Source organism: Nicotiana tabacum, chromosome 4 (genome assembly GCF_000715075.1).
Source record: "Nicotiana tabacum cultivar K326 chromosome 4, ASM71507v2, whole genome shotgun sequence".
Classification (NCBI taxonomy): domain Eukaryota; kingdom Viridiplantae; phylum Streptophyta; class Magnoliopsida; order Solanales; family Solanaceae; genus Nicotiana; species Nicotiana tabacum.
Window position 1 is genome coordinate 130,551,931 of NC_134083.1, and position 8,251 is coordinate 130,560,181.

The window sequence follows — 8,251 nt, forward strand, 5'->3', positions numbered from 1 at the left end:
CCCAGTAACACTAAGATATCTTGAATTTTTGTTATTTTCTCGTGTTATTTTCTTACGATCGTTGACTAGAATTGGACAGAGTTTGTGTTTGAACTATCAGTTATTTTGACGTATTTTTGGGTATAATAGATACTTAAATGATTAATTTCAATAACTACAAGGATACTACGCTAAAGGGCACTATATTTTACTACGCTAAAAGGGCACTACATTACAAATATAAGCACTACATTAGGCCACAAGATACCACTAGAGGAACTAAAGTAATAATTTATCTATTTTACTAATCTTTAAGAAAATAAATAATCTAAACCAGATAAAAATAACAAATAAATTTAATCACAAAATATTCACGAAAATATATATACCACAGTAAAAAGTAACTTATTAATATTTTTTTTAACAACTAATAATAATTTCTCTATTTTTACTAATTTTTTTAGCACACTAATATCATAATCCGGATAAAAATAACAAAATAGTTAAATCGCAAAACAATCACGAAACAACATAGAACACATTAAAAATAACTAATATGTATTTTTTATACGAGTTTCAACAAAAACTAAGTCGGAATATCTCGATTTAAGGTTTTAGGAAAGTTGAAGATTTGGCGATTTAGAGCTGAAACGAGCAACCCACAACGAGAGAACGCCTTAGCTAGGATGTGGGACCGAGGATCTTTACTTTTTGTGGGACGGGTGGGGTCTACTCGAGATTTTTTGGTCGTTAATAGGGGAAGGGAAAAAATTGTAAGTTTTTTTTGGGGGGGGGGGGGGGGAGGGGGGGAGAGTTCTGGTTTGGTGGGGAAGGGAAGGGGACAATTTATTATGTAGGTATAGCACCGTTTATTAAGGCGCTATACTATAGCGCCTTAATAAACGGCGCTATACTTACCCGTCTTTTCGTATTCACATATAACGTCTATTTAAAAGGCGTTATATGTATTTTGGTCACTATATTATTTTTTCACCTATTTTTGTGTCTTGAGTCCAAAAACTCATTATTTTGGTTCTGGATGATTGAGAAGAGGATCAAAGCTGAAAGAGGAAAGGCAGTGATTCAATTGTAGTGATAATTAATGGTGATGTTTCACTAGAAAGGAAATGGAGAGGACAAATTGCTAGTCTGTAACCTACCAAATATATTAAACTCAATTACCACGTTTTTATTTTGTAGCTAGTGTGATATTGAAATCTACCCCATAATTATCGAATATTTACAGCTGTAAAGCCAAAAGAGCATAAGCCAATTTCGTTCCTTCAAAAACCACCAACCATTCACTCACACGTAAAAGAAACTTATTCCCAACTTGATGTTTGTACCACCGATGAATTATAGGTGTTTGTAGATACATTTTTTTTTTTTACTTAATAATGGTTAATTTATTCGTAACTGTTTTATTTTTATCATTTCTTGTACCGAAAGTCTATTAGAAATAACTTTTCTATACTCATAGTAAAAATAAAGTCTGTATACACAACACCCTCCTCATATCATACCTGTGGAATTATTGTTGTTATTGTAGTACTTAATAATGGTTAATTTATTTTTGTTAACTCCATATATAATATATACTTGATGATTAACAAAATTACAAATCAGTAGAACCCTGGTGCTCTCGGATAGTGCAGTAGCTACGCCTAAATTACTATTACAGACATTTGTTTGTCTTTCAAACGTAGTTTTAGAATGTTTGCCCAAACTGTGGATTCAAACATTAGAGGAGCTATCAAAGTAATGATTAATTACTACTCCATATGTTTCACATTATGTGATACAATTACTATTTAAGATGTTAAAAGATTTTCTTTGACCATATTTTTTTCAAATACTTTTTAGCCATAATAAATTATTAACTACTTTGATTTATAATACTTTTTATTTAACTTTTTAAATATATAAATTTTATTCCAAAAAGTTTGAACATTTTGAGTCCGCATTCACATTGAAGGTTAGTTACTTTGATCCTCATATTTCGAACTTTGTCCACATAAAGTGGAAAGGGGGAAGTATATATTATCGCTTAATTAAATAACTTAATTATGGTAAGCTGATAGTAAACACCAAATATATTTTTACCTTACCCAACCCCCCTCTCTCTCTCCGCCTGTCTCGCACACAAGGGAAGGGGAAATAAGGAAAGGGATTACAAGATAGGTAACTTTTTTCTCTTCCTTAATTAAAATCATCTTTTAATTATTTCTTTCTATAGTAGTGTATATGCATTCAAAAGTAGTTTCAAGTCTATTTATTACTCCTTAGTCCGCTAAACTTTCTCCCCTGTTTTTATAAATCTCTCGATTTTCCGGTTGACCGAGTCTCTTGCGGAAGAGTTTTCGTTGGTTTTCTCTTTTATCCAGTCGGTAATTTTCATAAACGTATATGCATGATGTGACTATTCAATTAGTTGGGTTTAGTTTGTGGCTTTCTTCTATTTTTTTTAATCAAGAAAATTGTGGTTTAATGTTTGATTGATGCAGGTGCATATTTTGGAAGATGGATTCGGGCGAGGCCTTTGTTCCGAGGAGGCGGACCAGACAACAATGGGATAAATACTTTCTTGAGTTGTTTGAGAAAAAGAAGGGGTTGAGTCAAAGTGGTAATCCTTCCGAGACTTGTTGGATGAAAACAGAAGATGAAAAAAAGGACAAAGGAAAAAACAGTGTGAACGATAGGAAGAAGGTGAAAATGTTTGATGATAAGGAAGGTAGTGAAAGAGACATCATTATCATTAAGTAGACTGAGAAGGGCTTAAGTATTTTCTTTTAGTAGTACTTGTAATGGTGATAAGTTTTAACAGGAACAATGAAATCTATTATAGTTAAGGCTACTTCCTCCGGTCCATTTTAATTGTCATGTTTCTTTTTCAACTGTTCCTTAAAAATGTATTACTATATCCTTATTTACTCATCACATTAGGGCTAAATGAGAAAGAAAAAAAATATACCTAGATTTTCTGAAATTACAAGTATTTTTTACCAGTTACTTTTGATAACCACGAACACTAAATGAACCGAAGGAAGTATTTGTTACTGTTTTTTCCAAGATAATTGTTACAACAACAATAACCCAGTATAATCTCACTAGTGGAGTATGGGGAGGGCAGTGTGTACGCAGACCTTACCTCTACCCTGAGGTAGAGAGGCTGTTTCCGATAGACCCTCGGCTTCCTCCCTCCAATAACTCCCACCTTGCTTCTAGGGTGACTCAAACTCACAACATGTTGCTCATCAAATCAAAAGCTTCTGAATCCTGTTATTGTATAACATGTTCTTCAAGCTATATACTTCTCCGTTCACTTTTACTTGACACGTTTTGACTTTTTTACGCCCCCTTGAGAAATAATAAATGAAGTGCATAACTTATCATAATACTCATATTAATTGATGCATATTTTATTGGATTTGAGAAAATGATTTGAAATGAGTAATAAATATTGTGGGTATAACAAGAAAAAAAAATTGTCATTCTCTTGATATTGTGGGTAAAGTGACAAGTAAAAATAAAAATCTATTTTTAGTATACATGTCAAGTAAAAGTGAACGGACGGAGTATCTTATACTAGCACTTATTTTTTGTTTCTCTGTCCACTAAATTTTATACATATGAAAAAACACCTAGGTTTTTTCGTCTCTTATAAATAACTAGTATTAGCACCCGCGCGGATGCGCGGACACTAATCATGTCAAATATTTAAGTTATTTGGATTATATGTAAATAATCTTAAAATTTAAACTTTCTCAGTAAATATAGATAATCATTGAATATTAATAATAAACACTACATGAAAAAAATTAACCATTTCTTCTATTTTTCTTTTTTGATACCATTCTCGCCGGTGTCATTGGATCCTAAAAATAGTCGGGAAGCAAAATAATAACTCGTATTTATGGCAAAACAATCAAATATTGAGACTATGAATGACTCTTTGGATACGACTTGACTCTTTTACTACTACTTGAACTCTTATTTTGTGTGTTGATATCTCTTAAAAAATATTTCTTTTTTAAAATTTCAGTTTCCAAAACTTAATTTTTCAATAATAATTATTTTTATAATAATATAAGTGAAAATATTATCCTTAATGCAAAATTCATTTTAGTTGACTATCTAAAAATTTTAAAAATTCTTTAGCCAGTGAATTGTTTTTTCCAGTATGACTCCATTTTGATATTTGACATTAACCATGTTAAATATCTGAGTTATTTGAATTATATGTAAATAACCTTAAAATTTAAGCCTTCTAAATAATTATAGATAATCACTAGATATTAATTAAGAAACACTACATGAAAAAAGACTAATATTTTATCAAATCTGGTAGTGATAATTTTATTTTTGCACTATTCTCATTTGTGTCATTGGAACCTAAAAATAGCCATAAAGCGAAATAATAACTCATATTTATGGCAAAGCACAAAGGTTGACACAATATAAACTATTCTTTGATTATGACATGACTCTTTTACTACGACTTGAACTTTTATTTGGTATGATATTATCTTTCAAAAAATATTTTTATTTTGAAATTTTAATTTCTAAAACTTTATATATATTTCAATAATGATTCTCTTTATAATGATGCAAGTGAAAATATTTTTCTTAATTTAAAATTCACTTTAATCGGCTATCTAAAAATTTAAATGATTCTTTAGCCGGAAAAACTTTATTTCAGTATGACTCCATTTTAAGTTTATCGATATCTCTAGCCACAGATTTTGAATTTTTAATACCCTATATATACAAAAAATTTGTTCTTTGAATCACTAAATGTTAAATTAGTTGATTGTTATTATATAACATTGCATATATTGTCTTAAAATTGTCAAGTAGTTTATTTTTCGATACCATACTTGGCTTAACCTCAATACAAACTACTCAAATTGCATTTAAATTAAAATTTGAATATCATATCAGTTTGTTAGTAATAGTGATTTTTTAAAAACGACACACAATGTAAATAAAAAAAATATTCTAACATATCCTTATCTTATAATCTATGTATTTGAGTTGAAAAAAATATTTGAAATCGATGAGATTAGCTTCCAAATTTTTTATATTCAACAAAGAAGAAGCATAAGAAGAAATTCGTTGTCATCTCTTATTTCAGTTTTTAAGATCTTTCATACATTTTTTTTCAATATTTATTTTCTTTTATCTTACTTTTTATGTCATTCTTTTGTTACAAAAAAATAATTTATTTCACTATAAAAGGATAAGTTTTAATAGAAATTGTCTACATAAGAACTTTTTTATATTTTTAGTCTTTAGTTGAAATTCTTTCATATTTTTCTTTTGCCTTTATCTAATCCGCCTAAATAGGTGCACTCGACTACTTAGATTAAAAAATTGAAGGATGTGTAATTTATATATAATATGTGTATAATCGTGTATTGTTGGTATATCATCTATTTATATTAGTTATAAAAAGTAAACAATAAATCTGGCCGGATATTTATGTAAATATTCCATAAGATTTCGGTTTTTTAAGTTTATCCATGATATGACTTCTATTATAATAATTTTAAAAACTCTCTACTAATATTCAAAAACATCTTATCTTTTTATTATCTTTGAAGTAGAAAAAATTAAAGAGTTTTTTCTACTTCATTTGTTTACATTTAAAAAAAATCTCAGTCATACCAATTTTTTTAAAAAAAATTTACTCTTTGTTACACTTGAAAATCGCTATAGAAACTATCAATTAGAAATCAATATCTCTCTTGTTGAGTTCGAAAAAAAAACTCACATAATCTAATGATTCAAAACTAATATTCTTTAACGAAAAAAATATTATACCCTTGCAATATTGGCTTGACTGCCGCTAAATGAAGGGGTTTCAGCTTATACCCTTCAATTCCTAGAATGTGCTAAATTGAAATTAATGATAGCAATTGTATAGCCAAAGTTTTGTTATTTGTTTGATGTCCATTTAGACAAATTGACTCTTCAAACAAATATTCTTCAAAAAGAAAAGTAAAAAACAACTTTTTTTTAATATTGACTGATTTTTGTGATGTTTCTTTCTCCAGCATGTATGTTTACTTCATTATATATGTAAGTAAACTTTTATTCGACTTTTAAACTCTTTTTTGTTATTTGGATAAACATAGACGTGTACCCTATATATTACATTTATTTTAAAATAAATTCACTTTATCCAAATCTAGCTACAGTGTTTTAAAGAGCTATAATTATATGATTTTAAATGTGAAAGAGTTTTATAGTTATATGGAGTAATTTTTTATTTATTTGCTAGAGACGAAGTAGTATTTAAATAATTAGAAAAGATAACAAAAGTTGCATATGATTATTAACCGAATTAAGTATGATAACATGATATTAAAAAAAAGATATATTTTTATTTTTAATTTAAATTCGAATTTTAAAACTTTATCTATAAATTCAATATTATCTTTTAATTCAAATTCAGTATATATATATATATATATATCTGACTAACATAGTCAAATATAGAATAAGTTATCATATACTATTGACATTTATTAGCTTGCCACTTAGCTTAACCATAATGCCAATTATATATGATAACTTTATTCCTTTAATATATATATATATATATATATATATATATATATATATATAGATTAAACTCCGATGGAAAGATACATTCCAACTCTATTAATCACTAGCTAAATACCCTTGGGTGCAAGCTATCTTAGACTCATGTCAACTTTGAAGGATTAATACACATAAAGTCACTCTATTTGTAATATAATTGCAGAAAAATCATCGTTTATTTTTTTTCAACTATAAAATCACTCAACTTTCACTTAATTTTCTAAAATATCATTCTTGCCAAAATCCAGTGAAGTTGACTGAAAATACACTATTTTAGAAGAAAAAAATATATCACTTTAAACCTAAAAAGCTCCATGACCTAAATAAATCACTCAGACCAGAAAAGCTACCCGTGAGATTAGAGAACTCATATCCTAACATGTGAGATTAAAAAGAACATATTTTGACCTATCATCCTTTCTATGGGTACTTTATTTATTTACTATCAATACACAGAGACCAATAGGACGTTCCTTTAACTTGTGGAAGTTAACTTATAGCAACAAGAAGCCCAATGAAACACACAAGTGGAGTCTGAGGAGGGTAACGCATACATTGAGAAGGTAGAGAGGTAGTTTCCGGTAGACCCTCGGATCAAGGAAAGATGAAAAAGTTAAAACTTATTAGCAAATTCTTACATTATTGAAAAGGAGGAGTCGAGCTAGTTTTTGAAGATATGTTGAATTTGTGGAAGGAAGAACTTAATTTCTGAAAGAAAAAGCACGCATTCGTTGTCTATGCTTTCATCCAAAATGAGAGCTTAGACACTGACATTTATGAAAAAGATGGAGGAATAAGAGAATGGCTGAGACAGTTCACATGGACATCATCTGTATGTTGGTGTGAGAATAGAGCACTTCACATGGACATCATAGCCCGTAACATAATGCTCATACTTAAACATTTAGTGCTCAGTTCGGAGGTATTGAATTAGCCAACACAGTTTAGAGCGGAAAGACTCACCACTCAACTAAAGAGATTGCTGGAACTCCAGGTTGCACGGCTCCTGATAACTTTTTGCATAGGCCGATCAACATTGAGACTTGAGATGCATATGCGTGCTTATGTTTTAAGCTCCCTGAAAGTGAAACCTGGAAACCAATATGAGGAGAGTAATTATAGTCGAACTAGACGTGTATACGATTGGAAGGATCATCAAGCTCGTGGATATTCTATTACATAGACAATTTCGGGAGTAAGTTGAAGGTGTTTTCATGTAAGGCTTGGACTACTGCCGTCTCAACCATCACAAAGGCCCAATATGAGATAGGGGATGCAATTCCACCACTAATATCACCAATAACCTTCGTTTGTAAGTAGCTAGAGGAAACTATAAGTAATTCTGCTCGGCTTCCCCAACTTATGCTAGTTGTGGCCCAAGCCAGAGTCTAACAATCATATGCTTTCTCTGCAGACTCTGAGGAACCTCCACAAAGTTCCTGAATGTTAGACCTATTGGAATTGAAATAACAGAACACCATCGGGTTGAAGGCGTATTTATTTTAGTTACTTCAAAGAGGGGAAGTCTTCGGAGAGTGAGGAGGGATGTCACACCTTGAAAGATTGTTGCCTTGATTGATAAAAGGCGAGCACCTGACTGAAGATGTATTTTTCACATTCTACTGTAAATTGAAGTACATTAGCACAAGGCCTTCATTTTACTACA

The 8,251-nt window shown here is 30.0% G+C and overlaps 1 long non-coding RNA gene across 1 annotated transcript; it reads left to right on the forward strand.

Moving 5' to 3' along the window:
- Positions 1 to 2,166: 2,166 nt before the first annotated feature.
- Positions 2,167 to 2,847, forward strand: LOC107791891 (uncharacterized). The gene is made up of 2 exons (XR_012708395.1): positions 2,167 to 2,366; positions 2,484 to 2,847. It is a non-coding gene; the product is annotated as an uncharacterized LOC107791891 (long non-coding RNA).
- Positions 2,848 to 8,251: the final 5,404 nt, after the last annotated feature.